Genomic DNA, 26,329 nt, shown 5'->3' with positions numbered 1-26,329 from the left:
CAATCCTCTCTTCTCACTTCCCCCTCTCCCCCCTTCTCATCAGTCAGTTTTATTAATGCGTTATGCATCTGACCCAATTAACAAAGGCTCTGGAGTTTTTCCCGCGTTCTCCTTGGCCTTGCTTACTCCTGTGTGATAGCAGTCATTGTTTCTGTAGATACTGGTCACAGTGAGGGCGAAATGAAGGCCTCGTTTCGTTATTTCTCAGTCTGAATCGGTAAGCAGCACTCACTGGCTTCTGTCTGCTGAAAACAGTGATTTTTAATCAGGGTTAGGGATGTTTGTTGATGAACCGATGTGAGCTGACACACAGTCTCCTCTCAGTCTACCCACCTCCTGCCTCTTCCTCCCCTCCCATCCCTTCACATCTGTGAATCTTACCTGACGGGACTCATTTGTCAGCCCTCCTCCCAGGTCTTCTCTTTCGTCTGCTTGCCCGAGCCACCTGATCCCTCCCTCCTGTTGTTCCGCCAACGCCAACAGAGCCGAACAGGCTATTGCTTCTGAGAGTCGGAGGAGATGGAAACTAAACTGAGCAGAGACGAAGGGCACACAGGTGCAGCTCCTCTCACTGCCTAAGGGAAATCTGTCAAAGTCTCTTCATTTTGTCCTTCTCTCTTAGTAGTTTTACCCACTAAGGGTTTTGGCTTCTTTTCCCCTGAAATCTAGCTCTGGTCTGGGTTGGTACACCTTGAGGACAGGGTGGTCCCAAGAGCCACAGTCCCTGCAGGAAACATCCCGACAGGCTGCCTGAAGGAGGATGAGGAGGAGGGGGAGGGGGAGGAGGCAGGGGCTTGAGTGAGATTCTCACTGAATGATAACCTGGAGTCAGAACACCACAGTATTGCTTTGTCAACACACAAAAATAAAACCAAAATATACAACATCGTCTGTTGTATTTAAAACCGGGAAACAACATATCTTTGTTCTGCTTCTAAAATAAAATCAAACATTGCTTATTACCAGGTGTGTAAAAATGACCGCTGCTCGTGAGATGACACCATATTGAGATCCTTTGGTGCTCATGCACAGCTTTTCAAATGGTTTGACTTGAGATGTTTACATTAAAAGAGTAAAGAAAATGTGAATATTTCATAATTGTCAACAGAGGTTGGAGCATCCATCACACGGATCCAGTGGCGTCTGTTTAAGAGGAATAATGACCACATTTTTATAGTCATTTGCCACCAGTGTGCTGACTTTTTACTTTCCATAGAACGACTTTAGATTTCACTAGAAATGGTTAGAACATCTAATTTTGCTTTCTGTTTTGTAACCAAGAGGAAATTATGTTGCTTCCTTTCACCAACTGACTGGCAGAGTTCAGCAATAGGTGGGGGAGGAACAGCACTCCATTACTAAATACAAGTAAAAGTGGGGGAAAAATACATTCGTAATGACGTGACAAAAGTTTTAAAGGTCAACGTTTTAAACTCCTAGTATACTTTAATAGCAATAACCACCTAATGCTCATACACCAGGTGCTGATATTGAGTAGCCTCAATCTTTCCCTCTGCATTGCATAAGTCACATTTCAAATGTTTTTTTTTCTCACTTTCTATGAAGAACAGTTCCTGTTAAGAAAATAAAATCTTTAACTTCTGGCTCGTTATATTCTCTTGTGCTCCCGGATTCAATGATTCCATGCGTGGAAACAAAAGCCACACAGAGATGACGGTCAACGATCCACGTCATGCATTTTCAGAGTTTATTCCAACATTTAAAAGTATAAAATCACATTGACACTTCAAACACACGAAAACAGACATTCATTTACCTGAGACAAATAGAAAAAAGAAGAAGAAAGAAAGAAAAGCAAAGACCTCTTTGGAGAGTTGCAAAAGCAAATCTGATTTGTTACTCCTGTGTACAAACTTTTATAGTAAATTTTAAATTTATTTTCTTAACATTCCTCAGAAAGGAATTATAAAAATGTCCACCATCACTTTGATTTATTGGATACCTGAGGGCACCTAAAAATGTGAAGTTAGAAAGAATCTGAAGTAAGGCTCAGTTTGGCTTCAAACTCTTCCAGCCTATTGAGACGAAGTTGTCTTGAGTTTCCCAGTTGTAATATTTTGCACATTTTTACATAATGCTGTATAAACCCCAAATTGTCTCACTCAGCTCACCGGCTAAGTTCCTCTTAGCTCGGAGTTGTCTAATTCAACTCGGCAGGGAAGATCCTTTGATTTCTTTCTTTATTTTTTTTTTCTTTTCTCTTTTTTTGTTGGAGAGGGGTGGTTGCGCAAACTTGACCAGATTAAATGGAGCCGGTCCAGGCCGTGTGGACGGGTGGCTCCCAGCCATCTTCTCATTTGTGTTTCTCATTGTCGGTCGCAACTCTCCTCCAGTTTTGTTCTCTCCCCTTCCCTTTGTTTGCCTCGCGCTTCTGCTCAGGATCTGGCCAACGATTGATAAGACCCAATCCCTGACAATGCCTGGCACACGGCACGGGATCAGTGGCTGCGGCGCTCGAGCATTGTGGAGCCCGCGTGTCTGTTCTGGCTTCAGGAGAGAGGTGGAATGCAGCTCACGTCATTGTTTATCTACCTTTCCACTTCCAGATGGCACTCGGCAGAAAGAATGTGCTTCTTGACAAGCTCCGTCTTTATCTCTCGCTTTCCTCCATCCACCCATCCCTTTCTCCATCTCTCCTGTGGTTCTCTCTGGTCTGCGGATCTGCTTTCAGGTCCAGAATGTGCAGCATGAGGTGAGGTGAAGGGAGCCAAGAAGGCAGATTGGAACGTGAGAGGGGAGCCCTCGAAAGTCAGGTGGTACTTTCTGATTGTTTGGAAAAAGTTGGTGGTGGGGGGGTGAAATACAATCTGTCTGATATCCTCCTATGAAATTGCATTATTTGCTTAGTATCTTACGAATGTATTCACACCTCTTGACCTTTTTCACTTTTTGTCACGTCACAGCCACAAACTTCTGTATATTTATTTTTGAGAGGTTATATATGGAAGGAGAGGGGAACAAAAAGATGTTAAAATTTTTATAAATAAAAATCTGAAAATTGTAGCATTCATACCTCCTAATTACAACCTGTGAGATGTCGCCTAATATGTTTAGACTCTGATTTATTCTTCCAAGTTGCAAATGCTGGCATTGAAATCATACAAAGTATCAGAAACACCTCTGCTTATACTTGTTTTCCTTTGTCTCAGGTCAGTAAATCATAAAAATCGTGCCTCAGATAACAATCAAGTCGCCCAGCCCCAGTTGTCTTGGTCGCCTGGATTGATGGACGGTCAATTCCAGCAGCCAGAGATAATCACAGCGTGTCAGCCGCCACCGATCCAAACTCTTATCTGTGTCTGCCCACTGCCTGCATGCCACAAATGACCACAGGAACGTGCATTTTCGCGTCATTGTTTCAAATCCCTTGGGGAAAGGAAAGGGAACATCTTTGTGTGTGCTAAACTTTGTGGAACTGCTTCCTTCGCATGGAGTTTACTATCACTACAGGACTATTTATTGTCTAATTCTCCTTCCTACATTGTAGGATATTCTCTTATCTGCATTGTCTGGTGATTAGCTGTTTGCAGTGTCAATACCCTCAAATTGGATTGGAGCAATGTCCCGTGGTACTGTGTGAGGCTTTTTAGTCCCTCTGCATTAACCATCAAGAATGTTAACAAATCAGATTATCTCTCTTGAATGTTTGTCTCAACAATAGACTTTGACGAAAACTCTTGCTTCTCGCTTCCACTCTGCAGTCCAAGGGGCTTTGGAGGGGCAGCTTTTCCCCCCCAAATGAGCTGCACTAATTGTGGCCTAATGGCGAGCCGTTACAGCCCAGAGTGGTAAAAAGCAGTCGGTCGGTGAGGCTCGCTGCTTTTCCTGTGCGGGCTGATTACGCTGTCCAGTTAATGCACCCTCCTCAGATACAAATGGAGGGTGGTTATTTCATGAGCAGAGACAGTCAGCCTGTCAAAATCACCCTCTCTGCCAGACGAGAGAGAGATAAAGAGAGAGGGAATATATTCTGGAGAGCCAATTTCACTGAGGGGACACAGGCGCGGTGGTGCAATTATGAAGTATAGCTTTTTGTTCCTATAATGACCTTCTCTCCACAGTCCACATATATAGATATAAAACCAGTATAAATGGTCTGGTTACTGGTCCGGTGTCCAGCATAAATCTGAACCCGTTGGAGTCCTACCCAAAGAACTCCACTGTGAAAGTTTGTGTCTTGCTGGCTCAGAAAATGTTGTTTCTGGATATCTGAAACAGTAAAACACGTTGTCTTTGAGTTGTTTTTGCTCCTGTTAGCCATTTCCAGTTTGTGTGGGAGTACACGCCTGTGTGCCGCCGCTCCAGTTCTTCAGAAGCAAATGTGGGGAACTCTCATACGGGCTGTTTTTCCTCTTGCTATAATTAATCACCAGAGAACCACATGATTGTTTCAGCTTAAGGTGCATTTTCTTTTAAAAATATGTCCCCCCCTCAGCATAACATTTGCTGCGAGTCACAGACGAATGCCCTGCGAAGCATGGCCTCAGCACTGCTGCCAGTTGTGTACAGCACCCACAGTTGCTGCTGTACTGCTTACTATGCATCCATCTGGGTAAACACTCTGAGACACGTTGCCAGCCAGCTGTGTTATCAGCTCTTGAGCAAAAGTTTGAGGTGAAGTTAAAACGCAGGGTCAGAAACTGATGAACTCTGTCTTTGCGCTCTTGATTTGGGAAACAGATTTTTGTTGGAAGAAAAACACCTCTAGACTTTGAAACGTCCTGGAGCTAAATGCATACGCAGGCTTCTGAAATACAACTTTTGGTTAAAAAAAATAAAATAAAAAATCCTACTGGCTAAGTTTTTCTGCCTTTTTTTTGTTTTGTTTTCTTTCACCGTCAATGTTTAAAATATTTCATTAGGTTTGGTTTCTGTCATAGAAAGTAATCTGTAATTATGAAATGATAGTAGTTTGGAGAAAGTGTTTTTTTTAAAATCTGGATTAAGTTGATGCCATCTGGTTTCTGTTTACTAATTATAGGAGTTTTGATGTTAATAGGCTCCACTGATTTTATTTAAGGGTACCGGATTTAAAGGAGCAGAGTAGAAATGCACTGTAGACAGGTTTTATTTTTTTCACTTGCATTAATTAAAAAATAAGAAAACTTACTGTTTTCACTACACAAATATGCACATTCTGTAAAATCAAGCTAACACATTAAGTTTGTAGTTATTGGACAAACTAGAGGAAACAAAGGTTCAAATGTTATTTTGCAAAATGCTGTATTTATGCAGAATCACTTATCTATTCCACGTGTGAATATGTATGACTAGACATCAAAACCACAATTTATTACATGATTTTTGGAAATGTTCTGTAACCAGCAGAAATCCAGCTATAAGCAATCAATCTAAATTTGTGTGAAGTACAGAGGAACTCTTCTTTGCCTCACTGCACATGCAAACTCTGCAAATTTTGCATCATTAAATCTGAATGTAGCTAGCATCAAATTGCCCTGAATAATTTTGTTATAAATCAATGCTTTAATTGCCAGCTCATATTTTATTAGCTATCTTTGCAGAAATGAGGCTTTTTCCGAGTCATTTCGCAGAAACCTGTTGTATTAAACTGAAGTACCAGATCCCATTCTGCCCCATGATAACTTTTTTTTTTCTTTCTTAGTTGGTTTTTACACAAAGCAAATATGTTTCAATTATAAAGTTACATAATTGTGTAACTGAAACATATCAATCANGATAACCTGGAGTCAGAACACCACAGTATTGCTTTGTCAACACACAAAAATAAAACCAAAATATACAACATCGTCTGTTGTATTTAAAACGGGGAAACAACATATCTTTGTTCTGCTTCTAAAATAAAATCAAACATTGCTTATTACCAGGTGTGTAAAAATGACCGCTGCTCGTGAGATGACACCATATTGAGATCCTTTGGTGCTCATGCACAGCTTTTCAAATGGTTTGACTTGAGATGTTTACATTAAAAGCGTAAAGAAAATGTGAATATTTCATAATTGTCAACAGAGGTTGGAGCATCCATCACACGGATCCAGTGGCGTCTGTTTAAGAGGAATAATGACCACATTTTTATAGTCATTTGCCACCAGTGTGCTGACTTTTTACTTTCCATAGAACAACTTTAGATTTCACTAGAAATGGTTAGAACATCTAATTTTGCTTTCTGTTTTGTAACCAAGAGGAAATTATGTTGCTTCCTTTCACCAACTGACTGGCAGAGTTCAGCAATAGGTGGGGGAGGAACAGCACTCCATTACTAAATACAAGTAAAAGTGGGGGAAAAATACATTCGTAATGACGTGACAAAAGTTTAAAAGGTCAATGTTTTAAACTCTTAGTGTACTTTAATAGCATTAACCACCTAATGCTCATACACCAGGTGCTGATATTGAGTAGCCTCAATCTTTCCCTCTGCATTGCATAAGTCACATTTCAAATGTTTTTTTTTCTCACTTTCTATGAAGAACAGTTCCTGTTAAGAAAATAAAATCTTTAACTTCTGGCTCGTTATATTCTCTTGTGCTCCCGGATTCAATGATTCCATGCGTGGAAACAAAAGCCACACAGAGATGACGGTCAACGATCCACGTCATGCATTTTCAGAGTTTATTCCAACATTTAAAAGTATAAAATCACATTGACAACACAGACACTTCAAACACACGAAAACAGACATTCATTTACCTGAGACAAATAGAAAAAAGAAGAAGAAAGAAAGAAAAGCAAAGACCTCTTTGGAGAGTTGCAAAAGCAAATCTGATTTGTTACTCCTGTGTACAAACTTTTATAGTAAATTTTAAATTTATTTTCTTAACATTCCTCAGAAAGGAATTATAAAAATGTCCACCATCACTTTGATTTATTGGATACCTGAGGGCACCTAAAAATGTGAAGTTAGAAAGAATCTGAAGTAAGGCTCAGTTTGGCTTCAAACTCTTCCAGCCTATTGAGACGAAGTTGTCTTGAGTTTCCCAGTTGTAATATTTTGCACATTTTTACATAATGCTGTATAAACCCCAAATTGTCTCACTCAGCTCACCGGCTAAGTTCCTCTTAGCTCGGAGTTGTCTAATTCAACTCGGCAGGGAAGATCCTTTGATTTCTTTCTTTATTTTTTTTTTCTTTTCTCTTTTTTTGTTGGAGAGGGGTGGTTGCGCAAACTTGACCAGATTAAATGGAGCCGGTCCAGGCCGTGTGGACGGGTGGCTCCCAGCCATCTTCTCATTTGTGTTTCTCATTGTCGGTCGCAACTCTCCTCCAGTTTTGTTCTCTCCCCTTCCCTTTGTTTGCCTCGCGCTTCTGCTCAGGATCTGGCCAACGATTGATAAGACCCAATCCCTGACAATGCCTGGCACACGGCACGGGATCAGTGGCTGCGGCGCTCGAGCATTGTGGAGCCCGCGTGTCTGTTCTGGCTTCAGGAGAGAGGTGGAATGCAGCTCACGTCATTGTTTATCTACCTTTCCACTTCCAGATGGCACTCGGCAGAAAGAATGTGCTTCTTGACAAGCTCCGTCTTTATCTCTCGCTTTCCTCCATCCACCCATCCCTTTCTCCATCTCTCCTGTGGTTCTCTCTGGTCTGCGGATCTGCTTTCAGGTCCAGAATGTGCAGCATGAGGTGAGGTGAAGGGAGCCAAGAAGGCAGATTGGAACGTGAGAGGGGAGCCCTCGAAAGTCAGGTGGTACTTTCTGATTGTTTGGAAAAAGTTGGTGGTGGGGGGGTGAAATACAATCTGTCTGATATCCTCCTATGAAATTGCATTATTTGCTTAGTATCTTACGAATGTATTCACACCTCTTGACCTTTTTCACTTTTTGTCACGTCACAGCCACAAACTTCTGTATATTTATTTTTGAGAGGTTATATATGGAAGGAGAGGGGAACAAAAAGATGTTAAAATTTTTATAAATAAAAATCTGAAAATTGTAGCATTCATACCTCCTAATTACAACCTGTGAGATGTCGCCTAATATGTTTAGACTCTGATTTATTCTTCCAAGTTGCAAATGCTGGCATTGAAATCATACAAAGTATCAGAAACACCTCTGCTTATACTTGTTTTCCTTTGTCTCAGGTCAGTAAATCATAAAAATCGTGCCTCAGATAACAATCAAGTCGCCCAGCCCCAGTTGTCTTGGTCGCCTGGATTGATGGACGGTCAATTCCAGCAGCCAGAGATAATCACAGCGTGTCAGCCGCCACCGATCCAAACTCTTATCTGTGTCTGCCCACTGCCTGCATGCCACAAATGACCACAGGAACGTGCATTTTCGCGTCATTGTTTCAAATCCCTTGGGGAAAGGAAAGGGAACATCTTTGTGTGTGCTAAACTTTGTGGAACTGCTTCCTTCGCATGGAGTTTACTATCACTACAGGACTATTTATTGTCTAATTCTCCTTCCTACATTGTAGGATATTCTCTTATCTGCATTGTCTGGTGATTAGCTGTTTGCAGTGTCAATACCCTCAAATTGGATTGGAGCAATGTCCCGTGGTACTGTGTGAGGCTTTTTAGTCCCTCTGCATTAACCATCAAGAATGTTAACAAATCAGATTATCTCTCTTGAATGTTTGTCTCAACAATAGACTTTGACGAAAACTCTTGCTTCTCGCTTCCACTCTGCAGTCCAAGGGGCTTTGGAGGGGCAGCTTTTCCCCCCCAAATGAGCTGCACTAATTGTGGCCTAATGGCGAGCCGTTACAGCCCAGAGTGGTAAAAAGCAGTCGGTCGGTGAGGCTCGCTGCTTTTCCTGTGCAGGCTGATTACGCTGTCCAGTTAATGCACCCTCCTCAGATACAAATGGAGGGTGGTTATTTCATGAGCAGAGACAGTCAGCCTGTCAAAATCACCCTCTCTGCCAGACGAGAGAGAGATAAAGAGAGAGGGAATATATTCTGGAGAGCCAATTTCACTGAGGGGACACAGGCGCGGTGGTGCAATTATGAAGTATAGCTTTTTGTTCCTATAATGACCTTCTCTCCACAGTCCACATATATAGATATAAAACCAGTATAAATGGTCTGGTTACTGGTCCGGTGTCCAGCATAAATCTGAACCCGTTGGAGTCCTACCCAAAGAACTCCACTGTGAAAGTTTGTGTCTTGCTGGCTCAGAAAATGTTGTTTCTGGATATCTGAAACAGTAAAACACGTTGTCTTTGAGTTGTTTTTGCTCCTGTTAGCCATTTCCAGTTTGTGTGGGAGTACACGCCTGTGTGCCACCGCTCCAGTTCTTCAGAAGCAAATGTGGGGAACTCTCATACGGGCTGTTTTTCCTCTTGCTATAATTAATCACCAGAGAACCACATGATTGTTTCAGCTTAAGGTGCATTTTCTTTTAAAAATATGTCCCCCCCTCAGCATAACATTTGCTGCGAGTCACAGACGAATGCCCTGCGAAGCATGGCCTCAGCACTGCTGCCAGTTGTGTACAACACCCACAGTCGCTGCTGTACTGCTTACTATGCATCCATCTGGGTAAACACTCTGAGACACGTTGCCAGCCAGCTGTGTTATCAGCTCTTGAGCAAAAGTTTGAGGTGAAGTAAAAACGCAGGGTCAGAAACTGATGAACTCTGTCTTTGCGCTCTTGATTTGGGAAACAGATTTTTGTTGGAAGAAAAACACCTCTAGACTTTGAAACGTCCTGGAGCTAAATGCATACGCAGGCTTCTGAAATACAACTTTTGGTTAAAAAAAATAAAATAAAAAATCCTACTGGCTAAGTTTTTCTGCCTTTTTTTTGTTTTGTTTTCTTTCACCGTCAATGTTTAAAATATTTCATTAGGTTTGGTTTCTGTCATAGAAAGTAATCTGTAATTATGAAATGATAGTAGTTTGGAGAAAGTGTTTTTTTTAAAATCTGGATTAAGTTGATGCCATCTGGTTTCTGTTTACTAATTATAGGAGTTTTGATGTTAATAGGCTCCACTGATTTTATTTAAGGGTACCGGATTTAAAGGAGCAGAGTAGAAATGCACTGTAGACAGGTTTTATTTTTTTCACTTGCATTAATTAAAAAATAAGAAAACTTACTATTTTCACTACACAAATATGCACATTCTGTAAAATCAAGCTAGCACATTAAGTTTGTAGTTATTGGACAAACTAGAGGAAACAAAGGTTCAAATGTTATTTTGCAAAATGCTGTATTTATGCAGAATCACTTATCTATTCCACGTGTGGGTATGTATGACTAGACATCAAAACCACAATTTATTACATGATTTTTGGAAATGTTCTGTAACCAGCAGAAATCCAGCTATAAGCAATCAATCTAAATTTGTGTGAAGTACAGAGGAACTCTTCTTTGCCTCACTGCACATGCAAACTCTGCAAATCTTGCATCATTAAATCTGAATGTAGCTAGCATCAAATTGCCCTGAATAATTTTGTTATAAATCAATGCTTTAATTGCCAGCTCATATTTTATTAGCTATCTTTGCAGAAATGAGGCTTTTTCCGAGTCATTTCGCAGAAACCTGTTGTATTAAACTGAAGTACCAGATCCCATTCTGCCCCATGATAACTTTTTTTTTTCTTTCTTAGTTGGTTTTTACACAAAGCAAATATGTTTCAATTATAAAGTTACATAATTGTGTAACTGAAACATATCAATCAGTAGGCTGGCAATTTATAGCAAGTGTTGCAAAAGCTTTTACTCCCCAGGGTATTATAAGCCTGGTGGGCCACCAGGCTTTACTTGTGACCCCACCAGGCTTAGCATTGCTTACTTGAGTTTTATTTTTTAACAACTTTCTAGTTGGTGTTCAGATATTAATATCCCAATCGTTCAATAACGCATAATTATCAAGTGATATTTTCAGATTTCCTGTCAACTTTAAACATTTTTTTAACTCAAAAACATGTCGGGCTGCTGGATGAATGACTGCCCTGGAGCCCCCCCAACCACCAGGCTTGACAAGTTTGCTGGGGGAAAACCTTGCTCCCGTTGAGCATTTTCAAATTGTCATGTTCCAAACACAAACTTCAACGTGATTTTTACTGGGGGTTTGCATGATGGACAAACACAACGTGGAGCTCAACTCTGAAGGAGAAAAACGAGGGTACATAGTTTTAGAACTATTTTTTTAAGTAAATATATAGTCAGCCACCTCTACTCTGATGCCCTTAAAAAACGTCTCTAATCTAATTAGTGAAGAGGGAATCTGTGTAAATTAATCTCAGGAGAAATACTTTTGCAATGCTTTAACAGAGTGACCCAATAACTTACTTCCATCAGAGATGTTCCCATTTTTATCATCTGGAGCAAGTGCATCTCCAGGGTAAAACGGCTCTTAATTTAAGTTTAGATGAAGGAAGCCTCTGAACATGCTGTGGCATCCAACAGTTGGCGAAGGGAAGCCCTCATCCCTTCGGTACCGGCTCACAGCTATGCCTGAGTCCACTTTCCTATTACCGTGATTGCCTGCAAAGAAAAAAAAAAGTGGCGGGACGCTGAGCGCATTCACTCTGCCAGACGGCTTCATAAAACGGCTACTGATGATTCCCACTGGGGCCCTCATCAGCGGCAGAGCGCGGTGAAGCGCCCGAGGACTCTGCTCTCGGAAGTCGCTGCGGCGCTCCTGCCTACGGAGGTGAGAGGGGAGGGTTGGAAAACAAGATGGCTGCTAAGCAATTGCATCTCTTCAATGGCTCGTAGGGAGGTCATCCAGGAAGTAATGAGGTGAAGCGCCGCAGTCGAGCAGGAACTGTCAATCACCTCGGAGATCGTTGGGTTATAATGAGCGCCTGTTGTGAGTAAGCACCTACATAACTTGGCAGCTCAGTTGAATGTACACCACCTTTTAGCCTCTTTCAGCATCTGCCTCTCTTGCTCTAATCCCTTTCATCCTTCATCCTCACCTCCGTCTCCCCTGCTCATTGAGAACTAGACAAGTAAAGCTAGCCGTGGACCATTTCCCAAGCATAATCCAACATCTGTCTTCCTCATGTCTCCTACTTTGGCATGAAAACATTCCCTCCCTCCCTGCATCTTATCTCCCTCCTCGCTCCCTCCCCTCTCGCTGGTAGCCGTCACAGCCTCTGAACGATTTCCTCTCACAGGGAGCTTTCTCAGAGTCATTGTGGCAGTGTCAAACCAGCCTCCTATTTAAGCTCATTAAATCTTTCCAAGAGAATGGGAAATCAATGGTCCGTACCGGTGCGCAAGAACTTTTCTCTTAATTTAATTTCTCCTCCCCCACATATGTTTGCATATCTTCTCTCGTTCTCCTGTCATTTACGTCTGCTCTCCCCGTCTTGTCATTCTCCTTTAAGTGGTGGAGTGGAGAAGGCCAAAAATGGTTGCCTTCAGAAGCTATTTCAGAGCCCTGTTTGTGACGGGCACCATGGTGAGAGGCTGTCCAGACCGTTCATTGTTGTTTAGCGCCCACCGGTCGCAGCAGAATTCACTTGAAAGTTTTCGGCGTGTGGACCAGAGCCTTGGAGTTTGGGCTTTTGTTTCAGCCCGTGGTGTTCAGGAAGCAGCTTCAGAGCAGCACAGACTGTACCGGTACAAACATGTGCGGCATGTAGCATACTGATGTTTTACACTTGAAAATATTCCCTCCTGCTTCCTTCCTTCCCATTTCACCCCGTCTCTGTTTCTCCTATGGCTTCTAACCGCTATTTCATTTTATTTGTATTTTAAGACTTTATGCCCCGTTTCATTGGTTAAATGATCTTTCTGTCTGTCAGTTTTTCATTAATCCAACCACTTGTCTGCCCGTTTTTTTGTCACGATAACACATTTTGCTGGACGATAAATTGTCCTAGAGCTTATTGCGATAAATGATAATATTGTTTTGAGACCATTTTCAAGTAATGGTAATAAAGGCAAGAACACATTCTCAGTTATTAATAAACTTTAAATTTTAATTAACGTTTTAAACACTGGAAATGGAAGACGAATAAAAATTTAGTTTCTTTTCATTTGTCATGTGATCGACCGGTGCATCTCTTAATAAGTTGCACAAAACGACAATAATAAACAAAACATATAAGGAAATAATTTTATTTACAGAGACTTCATTTGAAATATCCAAAATGAATAAAACAACAACAACAAATAAAATGAATTATGAAGTCTCTGTAAACAAAATTATCTTTAAAAAAAAAAAAAGGGATCGTTGAGACCAGAGCAACAGACTGATGACTTTTATCATGCAGTTTTTGGTAAAAAGAGAAAAACGATAAATCAAGCAAATGAAAATTGTTGTTTGTTTTAATCTGTCATGTAATTAATTGATTTATTGTTTATTGCGACAGGCCTACCATTCATACATCCAGCTATTTGTTTATCCATGTATCCTACCATCAATTTGTCAGTCATCGATCAATTCTTGTCTGTTTGTCTGTTCGTCTTTCAAATTATTTATCCATCCATCCATTCATCTAACGGTCTGTGTTTAATGCACTTGACCACCATCTATCCATCCTTTCTGTTTTATTTCCTCTCTCTTTAATACCCTTATTTAAACTCTGGCCTTTGTAGAGAAGGGCACCTGGGCATCATAGTAAACTTCTGTATATAAACTATAGTATTTTGACATAAGAACAGTATATAAATCCAGTATACATGTGTCTGTGTGTGTTTGCCTGTGAGTACATGTCTGGCAGGGCTTTGTGCTGTTTGAAACCATGCCTTGGGACGAGGCCCACACCTTCTCTGGAGCTCCTGTAATTGCTCTTTTGGGGCCCTGTCTCTGGCTCTGAGCCTGTCGCCATCACTCCTCCTGTCATCTTTTTTTTTCCTGCCCTTCCTTTCTGTCTTCTTTCCCTGCATGGCTCATTATGGCTGATCCCCACCTGCCCAGTTGGGGAATTCTCCTTTATACACATACACACTCGCGTTCAGTCATACAAACAGTCAGAACCACTCAGCGGTTTTCAGAGCTGCCTGTCGCTCGGCTGGTTTGTGTACTATCTGCTACAAAACAGCTTTGCTAATAGCGTTTGGCCGAGAAATGGAAACAATAGGGCCATAAAAAAAAAAAAAAAGTTCCCACCTCCTGCTGGTGCAAACAGAGAGTTTCTCATTTCGTTTGTGACTGTTAGGGCACAATTTTTCATCAAACTCCAGCCCTTCAACTGCAGCTTTTGCCTTTGTAGGCATTAGCCTCAGCCACAGGCCCTTAACCACAGGCTTCGTTTCTATTTTGAATCCAGCCTTCCTTCTGCCATGTCACCCGGCAGCCCTTTCCATGCCTATTCCCAGGGTAGTGGGCTTCGTTTGAGCGATAATGGATGTGGCCAGTTGCAGCTGCTCAGCAAACAGGCACTATCACAGGACTTATCTAAGGACCTGAGAGTGGCCTGTGATGAATGGCTCGGAGCTGTGTGTCTTCTCCGATCAATAAGCCACTAGCACCCAGATGAGCTAGATCCCTCTTCGTTGGCGCTCTCTCCACTCCCCCCACCTCATCTACTCATACATCCTCCCCCCCTCATAATCTCCCACCATGTTTGCGAACTTTTCCCTCCAATTCTTGCTCCGACTTGGGCCATTGATCTTTTATCCTGGGCTTGTTTTAAATAAAGGTCTGGTATCTCCTCCACCCGAGCATAAAAACATTCTGACAGTAGTTATTACAATTCTGGTAGCCCACCTTATAAACATTTTTTTTTAGCTAGGTCAAAGCCCTGTAATCAGAAGGAACGCTGGTATGAAGCACCCCACTCCTCTACGGCACCTCTGAGGTTTCCACAGTAAATGTGACGCAGGCACAAGTCCCATGTGGATTTCTGCTTTCGTAAGGGAGAAAAACATTTGTATGTGACTAACTGTTGCCGAGCCTTGCGTGTCCCATATAGCCACAAACTACTCCACCTACTCTGAAATGACATGAGATGCTTTGGCTTTTAATAAGTGTCGCGCAAACATGTGTATGAGGTCTCCTCAAACCACTACCCTGAGTAAATTCATTCCTGCTGCAGAAACCTAAAGTATACAATGCTGGTAAATGAGTGCACTTATTATTATTATTATTGATTTAAATGGGATATTAATGTGCGCTTTTAATGATGCATTTTACCTGTTTTGGTGATGGAGAAATTATATGACTTGAGCCATAGAATGTGTGTTTCCTATTCCAACCCAGGTCTGAAATCCCACAAAAAGGGGCAATAGTATGCGAAATCAACTTTTTTGAGCTTTAAATTGTGTCATGTTATTACTTCCTTAAAAACATAGCTGGAGTGTTGCCTTGATTTTTTTAATCCATGTTTGAGAAAACCATTCAGATGTTCAAAACGCTTGGTGGAACAGAGTGCTGCCTTCGAGGACGAAGCTTCTTCTTGCTGCTGCAGCTTCCGAGTTTCCACCTGACAGAGCAGCATTCCCCCCACTGCTCCCTCACTCAGCTCCTTCAGACTAGCCAGGAGCAATTAGCAAACAGCTGGTGGAACTGTGCATCAGCAGAGATCAATATACGAGCTACATCTCGGTGTAACGCTTGTAAAAACGTTGTTAAAGGGTTAATAAAGGAGCCATGTTGTGATGACTTACTGAAAACGGAGTGTCTTAATTACTAAAATGGCACTATGTGCCTGGAAAATGCATAATACTGCCCTTTAATAAATATATTCACACAGATTACATTTCTGATAAGTATTCCATAGTAAACATCAGAGCTGCTTCTGGCTATCTATAGCCATAAGCAAGCTACTGATATAAATCTGGCTGCATACTACTCTTTTAATCATAATTGGTGGAGCACATTTATATTTGGTTCATGTCCTGGGACTAAGCTTTGAAGCAAAGTCCATAAATTGTCAAAACATTTGAGCCTGGAGCCATTCCAGGAGTTTAATGTTGGTGTACTTTATCCAATCCAAAACCAGTTTTAATGTGTTTTTGGGATTGTTGGTCCTGATGGTACGTATCTGAGCTCTATAATAATCTGGAGGATGCTTCTGTCTGGTCGATCCACAGGAAAGTGACGCCTACATCATCATAGACTTGAGAGGTTGCTGACCAGTACTCTAAAAGTTACTGTAAAAGGCCAGACGAGAGAAAATGGTGACCAATTTGGCCATAATAAGAGTCTTTGAAGATCAAAGTGAAGCTGTAAAACATGAACTCGTTGCAGCAACTCCCAAACATGCTGGTGGTGGCACCATACTGTGTCGCTGTTTACTTCCAGGGGTAGTAGTGAATTGCAGTAGTGAAGTGGATGAGTTGTAGGCACCTAAAATCAACAAACAGATGGTTGATCCAAGTTGGCGTTTGTACAAGACGATGATCCTGAGGCCTGCTCCATGCTGGCCTCAACTGTAACTGTGCTGAAAATGCACGACCTTTGCTTAAAAGCTAAATCTCTGGCACGAACCCAACAGGTTTGATTGAGCTCTACTATTTCGAATAAAAACTATATTCACATATGCAACCAGAATTTAGCCAGAACCCAACTAAATATCAGTGAGGTTTATTTTATTTTTTTCATAAATGAGGAAACAAAAAATCATTGAAAATCCTCTGAAGGTCAAAACTAATCACCTTCATGCTGATGTGTGAAAGAAAACTTGTGATTGGCAGCGCGGGGCTGGCTTTTGATCTGCATTTCCTTCAGTTTCTGAGGAATTGCCGATCAAAAGAGCAGAACAGAAAGTCTTTTTCTTTCCATCCTCTAGGGACTCGTAGTAGTGCATCCTCCCCTCTTCCCTCTCATCTCGGTCTCCTCCCGTCCCGCTCCTCTCCTCTCCCCCTGTAGCTCTAATCTTCGCTCTGATCCGCTGTTGTCTCTGTCACAAAGAGCACAATCTCAGCCTAATAATTGCATGTCTGCCGGCCACCACACCTGTTGCTGTCACTGCAGCTGTGTTTTAGGGTGGGGGTGTAGCGTTGCCCTCTGGCCTCTGTAGCTCCAACTCTCACCTCCACCACCTTTGCTGCAGGTATAAACCCTCAGGGATGTGGGGAGTGTGACTTCTGGGGTGGGTGGATACATGCGGAGTTGAGTCGTTTCCCACACTTGATTGTGTTCATCTGTAACCTTCAGTCACAGCTTTAAGCATAAGGTGTAGACGCGTCTTCTCAAACCGTCGCCAGTAACGACAGTCTCCCCTCTCACCTTCTAATCCTCCCCTCTTTCTTCCCCCTCCAGAGCCCGAGCCCTTAATGAAGCCGGGGGTCAGCGGCAGTGTGTGGCTAATTGGCCAAGTTCGCCCGGGGCTGCGGCTACCTGTGATTGAAGTGTCCAGCGAGCGCACACTGTGCAGCCGCCGCTGCACCCTACTCTGTTCCACTCCAGCAGCCAAGACGCACCCAGCACCCCTGTCGGCCTCTCTCTAGTGAGTAGCAACCCAAGGTCGTTTTATTTTCACTTATCCTCTCATTTACTTGCACCACTTTGTGATGTTCTTTTACTTTTTTTTTTTCTGAGCAAAGAAAAATTCATCGGGGTCTGGCTGTTTTCTGGATCACCAGCTCTGCCCGTCACACTTTTCTTTTTTTTTTTTTGTTAACAAAAACTTGTCACAATTTGTATACTCTTTCTTAAGCCGTAATTTTGCTGCTAGACTCTGTAGACTCGGTCCCTGCGTCTCCTCACTTTCTCTGGCTCACACTCCGCTCTCACACCCTTTGTCCTCACTAAAACACAGTTGGATTCAAGTAATTTTTTATGGTCTCCCATTGGGCAGCAGCCAAGGTGGGAGGGGGAAGGAAAGAAAAAAGCATTTCAGCTCCTGTTTTTCTCCTGATGGGTGAATCAGTTTCAGGCCAGGCCTCGGTGTATCAAGCTGCTTTGAGTAAACAGCAGGGTGTGGAGCTAATGGTGTGGAGGTGGTATAATTACAGGGTTCCTATGCCGTCTGAAAAGGTATTGAATTTGAAATGGTGGTTTTTCAGGTCTGAATAAGGACGGAGAAAGAAAACTGTATTAAAAAAAATAGTACTTTCAGTACTTTATTTTATATCCCACAGTTTCAGGGGAAAAAGCTCCCCAGTTTTAGATGTTAAATTATAATTCTACATCAATATAACTTGAAAATGGTGACTATTAAACTAATGCGTTTTTAGCTACCTTTATCCCTTTTCATGCAGTTCTCAAACTAAGGTGGTATTCCTTCCTTCCTTCCTTCCTTCCTTCCTTCCTTCCTTCGAAAAATGAGTTTAACAGACAGAAAAATAACGTACAGAAGTATAGTGTTGTCGCCTGAAATGTGCTTAGGAACCCAGTAATCAGTCGAGCTTCCTCTTTTCACTTGTTCATCATTTTGCTCCCTGTTGTTTATCTGTGTTAAAAGCTCTGAACAGCATCAAGAAGAAGTAGTAGTTCTGTTACCCAGCACATAGCAGCTCATCTCACCTGGGACATTTGCTGGCAGTAGCTACCTCCAAAATACCAGCAGGTGTTTTTGTTTGTTTGTTGTGTTATGGATGTGGAGCATTGCTGGACAATAAACGGTCAGCGCTCCGTTTCAGGAAACAATGGCCCAATTACAAGCCAAGCCTTGTCCTACAAGTTGAAGCAAGTTCTCAAAGTACTACCTCGGTCCGTTCTGGTGAAACTTTACGTGCGCTCTATTAAGATCTGTTTGTTTATGAAGGGATATGAGTAATTAAGTGTGCTCCGATGCTCATTAGCTGAAGATCCCCAGTAATTAACTGCTGCTGTAACGGTTTTTATGGAGAGCGCTGTTAAAACTTTTCCTTTACGCGTTTTAATTGAAGAGGAGAAACGCTGCTCCGCTCATCCAAGTCAAAGAGATGAATTAAGGTGAAGAAACGTTGCGACATAATTGTGACTGATATATCGAGGCTTGTCTGATATTTCTCACTTTGTCACAAACAGTTTCTGTGGTGTTTAAGTCCCAAAGCTGTCAGAAAGCTTGAGGAGTTGCTGATTTCTCTGGATGCCTCTTACTCATCTGTGTAGTGCTTAGCTTGACAGATGACTCCGTTCCCCCCCCCCCACCTCCCTCTCCATGCATCTTCCTCATTATCAGCTGTTTGCTTTGGTCATTACTGTTGTGCTCCACTTTCCATCACATTTCCTGCAGTCCTCTGTGCCCACCAGCCAGCCCTCTGTTGTTACAGATAAATAAAATGTTGGATAATTTGAAATCTTGGCTACCCCAGGTGCCAGAGTGCAGGCATCTCTCCATCCCTATTCTATTAAGCGAGCACAGCCAGAGTGAAATATTTAAACTACACGTGTGACCCAAAAATACATCCCATTAAACATTCGCACTCCTTATTTATGGAGTTTTCCCTGTTTATCCCTTTTGTTGTTTACACTCTTCATCTCATGTCCCAGAAGATGGTACAAATGTCATGGTAATGACATGCTTTTTGCTATCCATGAGGATTAAGAAGTGTCAATCATTTTTCCCAGGAGGCTTTGCATCGGCGCTACCCCAGAGCAAAGAGCTACGTTGGGGATGAACGAATTAGCATGCACTAAATCAAAATGTTGTTGTTTTCTTACCCCCTGGGGACAGGGTGGGGCCTGTAGCTCTTGTGCAACAGAATGTTGTAAATTTTAGATTGATTTCTTTCTTTTTTTTTTTTTTAATTGAAAAAATTTCCCCGAATTTTCCCAGTTATTCTGTACAGCAAATGGTAATCGAAGCCGTTCGTGGGACAGTGTTGCCTCGTGAAGCTTCAAATTGAGCTGCACAGATCAAAATTTGTTGTCCGATTTTCTGGTTCTTGTTGTTTCTTTGACGTGGCTTGATACTGAGTTTAACTGATTTTGCTTTCGTTTTAGCCACTGTAGCTTTAGTAATAGAAAAGAAAATCTATTTATTTTATGAGCAGTGTGTGTTTGAGAGTCCAATCTGTGTAAAATAGGGATTTACTGCATTAATGATTTTTGATTTGACCTTTTAAACTGCTGTTACAAGTTAGTGTTGCACATAGTGCTAAAAAGATACTCTGTCTGTTCCTCAGAGGTAGAGCCTTGCCTTACCACTGAGACTTATTAAAGGCTCTAAGGATGACGGACAGGTTTATAGTTTGAAGAGATTTCCTGTTCTCCGTTCACCTTTTCTGTTATCTGCTTAACAAACTTCAGACCGTGTCTCTATGTCCTACGGAATGGTTTGCTTTTAAACATCTCTTTGCGTCTCTTTGTCCACTTTTTTTTGTTTCTACTTTGTCATTGATCCCAAAAACACTGAGCTTTGAGTCTTCAGTCAGTAACATCAACCACACTGATAAGATTTTTAATTTTCTTGTCTGTGGTCAAAGCAGGCTAAACTGAAAATATTCCCATAACCAGCAGGTTTCTCATTGCATCACTTTTTAAAATGATTATTGGTTGTGAAAACCTCCTGCATTTCTTTAGTTTCAAGGAAAATCCCAAACTCTGACTCTTTGTGATGATGGATGATGACGACGATGGAAACAAGATAAGATTAAATAAACTTGTCATGCTAAAAAAAGTAAGCAAGGCTGCTTGTCATTGTGTTTTGACTTTTACTCTTAGTTTTGTTTTTCCTCTCATGAGCTGCACGACCTCAGACCTGTTTATTTTTTTTGTCTCCAATGATAATTACATAAACTAAACTAACTCCAGGCTTTAAAGATGCATCATCACCATGCAGGTTTTGACCGTTGCAGCGTGTACAGACACCTAATAAATGTCTGGAAATGGTTAAAAATGCTCATATGTCCTCCAGACACATGTGCTGGTGGATAAACTTGGCTGCCTCAGGCCCCCACAGAAATGGCACCTCCTTCACCCGCCGCTGTTCGGTCTTGCTCATCAGACTTTGGAAATGTCACGTCCTTGCGGACCTAAAATAATAGAAACCACCTTGTTCCTGACTCATCTCTGCCCGCCGGCCCACCTCCCCCACCTCCAACACGGTGCTGCAACGTTCCAGTTTTCCATTGCCCCCCTGCAAATATCCAAGCTGTCGAGTCGGACTGGGCTGATCGTTTTCGTGCCAGGGCACAGTTGGAACGGATCTGGCCTCCAGGCCACATATACTGCTCCTCTCCAGGCCGTGCAAACAAGGCCTGCCCCGTGCAGCTGTCATCTACATGCTAAGAGCTTTGGATTTCTACAGTGGAACGTTCCTTTTTTGTAATTATGTTTCCATTTTTTTTTTGGCGATAGGTTATCTCTTTGGAGCGTGTTAGCTCTGCATGCTTTACAGCTTTCTGAGCGCGAGTTTCCGTTTCAGCTCATCCTGTGAATCACTGAATTTGCACTGAATCATAGAGATCAACAAGGTGTGCAATTGCAGATGTCTGAATAGATTGTGCAGATGCTTTTTTTTTTCTTCTTTTTTGTCTGCTCTGCCTATTTTGCAGCTTCTACACACACCCGCACACACACACACATGCACACACACACACACACGTGTCTATTTGTTTTTTTTTGTTTTTGAATCAGCAGGAGTAATAACGGTCGTCTTTCAGTGGATCGTATGAGCCATAAAACACCCCCGGGATAATCGCCACATCTGCAGCTTTTGTTAGGCTGGGAACTGTGGCCTTCAGGAATTATAGGAACATAACATGAGCAGCAAGGGGAGGGCGAAGGAATGGCTCGTTGAAAGACGGATTCCAGACGAGCCTCTCAAACAGTTTCATGTCAAATCCACAGACGTACAAATCTCCACAATGATCTGCCAAGTTTCCGGAGAAATCACTGGAGCAGGAATAGCCGAATTTCACACCCCCGCCCCGAGCCCTCTCCTTGCCTCCCTCCTGTCAGCCATCACTGGACGCCACTTGGCAGTCGAGGGTGATGGGGAACATCTGTGCAAATCAGTGTGGTTGAATACATTTACCCGATAAGAAGCCGGTGTTTATTTCAATATTTCAATATTTTTGGAGATGGCTTTAAAATTGGAGCGGTTTTGTCATTTAATTTCTGCACATATCAGATTGTGGAATGGTTTTAACTGCTAGTGGAGGAGTAGATAACACACTTCCTATGTAGCTAAATTACTTCCTGTGGCTGACAAAAACAAAGTCACTGCAGTTCCCTTCTGCATATATGTGCACCATCAGTTCTCTGTTCGCCTGGTTACTAGCTTATCATCAGGAACCCCCCCCCCTCAAAAAAAAAAAAAAACAAAAAAACATTGAGAGTGATTCAGCAGGTCTCTGGACGCTCCTCTGCAGCTGCCAGAGATGTGAGCACTCGGAGTAACTGAAGTCTCTTTTATTTGGTCGCTCCGTGGAATATAAATAATGAAATGAAGCTCGTAATTGGTGGTTCTCGGTAATTAGGACCAAGCTGTCAGCTAGTGAAGTTGCCTCAGTCTGATGGCACAGCAGCCAGGGCAGTAATTACTATTATCTATGGGGGTTTGTTGACACAACAATAATCCCGTTCTCAACCAGGATTGTGGGGCTTATGTTTACTGTCGCAAGTGTTAAAAGGTTTGGGCAGAAAACTGTGATAAAGACGGATCTTTTTTTTTTTTTTTTTTTCGCAAGTGTTAAAAGGTTTGGGCAGAAAACTGTGATAAAGACGGATCTTTTTTTTTTTGTTGTTGTATATAAATATATTTGCTCTAAGAATCTGTCAGGTGGGCAACATCAACTCACCGCTGTAAATGGAGCAAGAGGCTCCTGTCCTTGAATTTTCTGCTCAATAACTGAGAAGAAGCTTGTCCATATTTTCATTAGTAAAACATTTTTTATTTATTTTTTTTTCTTTTGCCAGCGTGACTTCCAACCATAAACAGCATTATCAACCATTTCAGCAGGTTTCCTAATGCCCCTGTAATCCTGTCATTTCACTCTTGGATACTGCAGGGGTTATCCTCGGTTTGGGGCATATCTGCCCACCTGTCTCTGCTCCTCAGTGTGAGAGATTGGATTCCCCCAACTTCTCGTCTGCCTCCATCTCTATACGTCTTCACACACATTCACACACGCGCATCCCATCACCCCTAGGATTTTGCTCGTCTCATCCGCCTCATAGTGTAAATGACCTGGTCTGACCTTAGGATATATATATATATATATATATATATATATATATATATATAAAATGTGTGTGTATGGGATAATGGTGTTACAGTCCTTGTATAGTTCAGGATTATTTGTTAATAAAGAGTTCTTCTCTAAATTGAGATTTTGTTGTATTTTGATTCGACAGATTTGAGTTGATACAAGCTGAAGTTTTCCTGCTTTCTGCATAAATTAGACGTGTAAATTACCTTTATATGATGATGAATATTCAAAAAGTTCAAAGTTGTTCAGCTCTTTCCGTATCCCTAAAAAAATCCACAAGTGACGTAAAATCCTCCATGGTCTAAGGCATTAGCATTTATAAATAAAACCAGATTTTTCCCAACAAGACATTTAAAATTAATATCATTGTTGATGGTCACATCAGATTGTTAAATCATTACTTTATTGTAACTACGCAGGTGTCTTGGGTAGCCTTTTTTTTGTTGCACAGTTCCATTTTTAAAAGACTGGAGTTTCTCAATATACTGAACTTCAATCATCATCTCGGTAACGGTGTCTGCAAAATTATTATTGCAGAAAGAATGCTTGGATGCAGTTATTGATGAGGTGTTGTATATCGAGCGACAAGAATTCAAACTCTGCATACCAATGATGTATTTGGCCAGTCGCAGGGACTCTTGCTGCCCTTTGTGCCCTCGTCAGATGCATATCTTCCTGGATGAGAAGCTTGCAGAAAATATGAGGACATTGCAACAATGAAAAATAAAGAGAGGAGTCAGGATAATGTAGATCAGTTGTAATTGTTATCACAAAAATCAGCAATACTATTGCTGCTACAGACCAGGGGAGATGCCACTTCATGTTTAGTCTTGGATATGATTTCACCAATATGTCAAATAAATACAACATGATAGGAGACTTTTTAAAAAATGCAATATATCCGTTTGCTGTATCTACTTTTGCACTATTGGCACATTTAACATAAATAAAACCTTTTCTTTATATATTCTCTATGGAGTTGGTGGTCCTTTACTTTAGTTGAGATTTCCAAAAGGCTGCAGACATTTGTTTTTCCAGCGTGCTTCCTGGCAGGTGGAGTCAGACTGTCAAAATGTACAAAAACAGAGCAACTCTGCTGTAAGACGTTTGGCTTCCTGTTATCTGCTGATGTCTCATTCCTTGTTGTAACGGCCTGAACATCAGAGAGCTGTTTTCTTTCTTGAAGCTGCTAAAGGTTCTTTCTGTTTCTCTAGTTTCAGTTTTCAACAAATCGTTGATAGTAAAAATAACTGTTGTTTTCACACAGCAACAACTTCATCACCAAAGAGTGACAATATTGTTGCAATATTGGTGTTTTTTATTTTTATTTTTTTGTCGTTTTTTTTAAAATCTTTGATACTTTGTCTCTTAGGTTTTTTTACTTGCTGCAACATCAATTGCCCAATTTGGGATAGGAATAAATCTGAAATCTGAATCCTGTTTGTGCTTATGCTTCCTGCATTTGCAGATTGGAACATTTTTGCCGGACTTCAATCGGTTTTAGTAGTGAATATTTATTTGTATAGGACGACGAGGCAATGTTACAACATCTAGGTCGTCATTTAAAACATTTACTTTCTGCTACTTTTAAAATATTTATTTTGGACTTTCCATCTAAATTGACTTTAGTATTCTATATTACTTTACTAAATGTAAACCTCACCTCCTGTGTATATTGGCTAAAGAAAGTAAATCTTTACTTTTACTCTGATTCTCAAAAAGCTGCCAACAAATTCCAAATCCAGCATATTTTCATCCCAAAGACTGAAAGCTCAAAAGGACGTTGCTATTTGGTTGTGCTCGGTCAAGCTTTCCTGTTATCTGTAAGTCTTGCTTTCTCTCGCTCTCCTGCAGCTGTAATAAACTGCAGACATATTAAACTATTGTAAACAGTCTCTGACCGTCGACTGCTTGAATGTAAAATTGCCTGAATTTGCTCATCTCATGTCTGTATCTAACCCAGGAGATGAAGAAAATGAATGGACAGAAAACCCAGGCGATAATTCTTTCCTCAGCTTTCAACCGAAGTAATGAGTCTCCGTGACCTCTTGTTAGAGGGTGCACCGTGTTATTATTGGGCGAATAGAACGGAAAGTCAAAGGTGAGCAAAGGTTGAACGTGTTACTGTTTTCATCTATACAGTGTCACACAAGCCGCAGCTGGCTGTGACTCTGAATTAAACATGTAGCGCCTGATAGCCTGAGGCATGATGGACATCCAGACATATTGGGAGGCAGAGAAAATGCCTTTTTAAGTACGCTATTTATGGCGAAGATATTGTATTCATTTTATTATAATAAAACATCCATTACTTTTTGAGTGAACGGCATGGGGAGTGTGAGGCCGGCAGAGTGCAGCTCAGAGTAATAACAACAGCGCGTCTGCTCTAAATGAGCCAAGGAAAAGAGCAGCTTCCTGTAGATATTAGTTTCCTTTGAAGGGGTGCTCAGGTCTGGTGATATGCTTTGTGAGGAGTAATAAAGAAATATATCTGTTTTTATTGTGCCTTGGTGACACAGTTATGTTTAGATCTGGCATAAGGAGCTGGAACATGGCGTAAAATGATATTATGGCCCATTAGGTGGGGGCCCGGGCTAAGCGTCGCTAGCAGTAAGCGGGTATTGGGTGTAATGGGGCCGCGGCGTATTGTCTGTGATCTGCTCTTTCACTTCTCTCTGATTGAATCGTCTACATCACTGGCACTCCATCTCCTGGGGAACCGCAGTAGACAGGGTGATTTTGGCTGAAGACATCACTCTGTCAAACACGGGAGATAAGAGAATAGGGTGGGGGAATTGGAACAAGCACAACCTGAAATGTAAAGGAAGGATGACGTATGGGGGTTTATAAGCAGCCTGGTGTGCAAAAAGAGCCGACCTGAAAGCGTGTAGATCTTTTTGTTTTGAAATCAAAAGCAGCTTTCTCTGGGCTCTCACAACAAAATGCAGAACACAGCATTGTTTACTGCGGTTGAAAAATACAAAGCACATCTTCCAACTACTACTTTGGGCTTCGTTTTTTTTTTTGTTTGTTTGTTTTTTTCTCTCCCTGCGATACAACTAAAAGCAGAGATGTCCAGTGCCAGTCGTCCCTAATGGCTGTTCTGCCCGTGAGAGTTTTTTATCCCTAGTTCAGCACAACTTCAAAAAATAAATGGTTCATTATTACAGACTTTGGTGAGATGCTGTGAAAATAATTCAGCCATTTCAATGAGCTGCGTTAGACAGATCTAAAACAGACGGGACTCTCCCCCTGCAGTTCTGTTCTGCTCTCCTACCTGAAAGGGATACTTAGCTGTCTTAAGTGAGGTTTTGTGAAGCTATCAGTAGCTGCTTTGTTACCTGTATTAAGCAGATGTAGTTAAGTGCAGCTCTGTTATCTTAGCCGAACAGCAGT

At 41.6% G+C, this 26,329-nt stretch overlaps 1 protein-coding gene across 2 annotated transcripts in view; it reads left to right on the top strand.

The window, feature by feature from the left end:
- The window catches only part of plxnb2b (plexin b2b), a 169,551-nt gene that overhangs the window by 20,361 nt on the left and 122,861 nt on the right, over nucleotides 1-26,329 (top strand). The window contains exon 2 of one of the 2 annotated variants that reach the window (XM_016668776.1): nucleotides 17,112-17,298. The gene's annotated coding sequence lies outside the window, so the exon portion shown is untranslated. Of the gene's footprint in view, nucleotides 1-17,111; nucleotides 17,316-26,329 lie in introns of both variants that reach the window. The other variant, XM_016668777.1, reaches the window with a different exon arrangement.

This window comes from Poecilia formosa, unplaced genomic scaffold, assembly GCF_000485575.1.
Source record: "Poecilia formosa unplaced genomic scaffold, Poecilia_formosa-5.1.2 Scaffold17, whole genome shotgun sequence".
Classification (NCBI taxonomy): Eukaryota; Metazoa; Chordata; class Actinopteri; order Cyprinodontiformes; family Poeciliidae; genus Poecilia; species Poecilia formosa.
The sequence above is the reverse complement of the archived record's forward strand: the minus strand, read 5'-3'. Positions and strand labels throughout refer to the sequence as shown.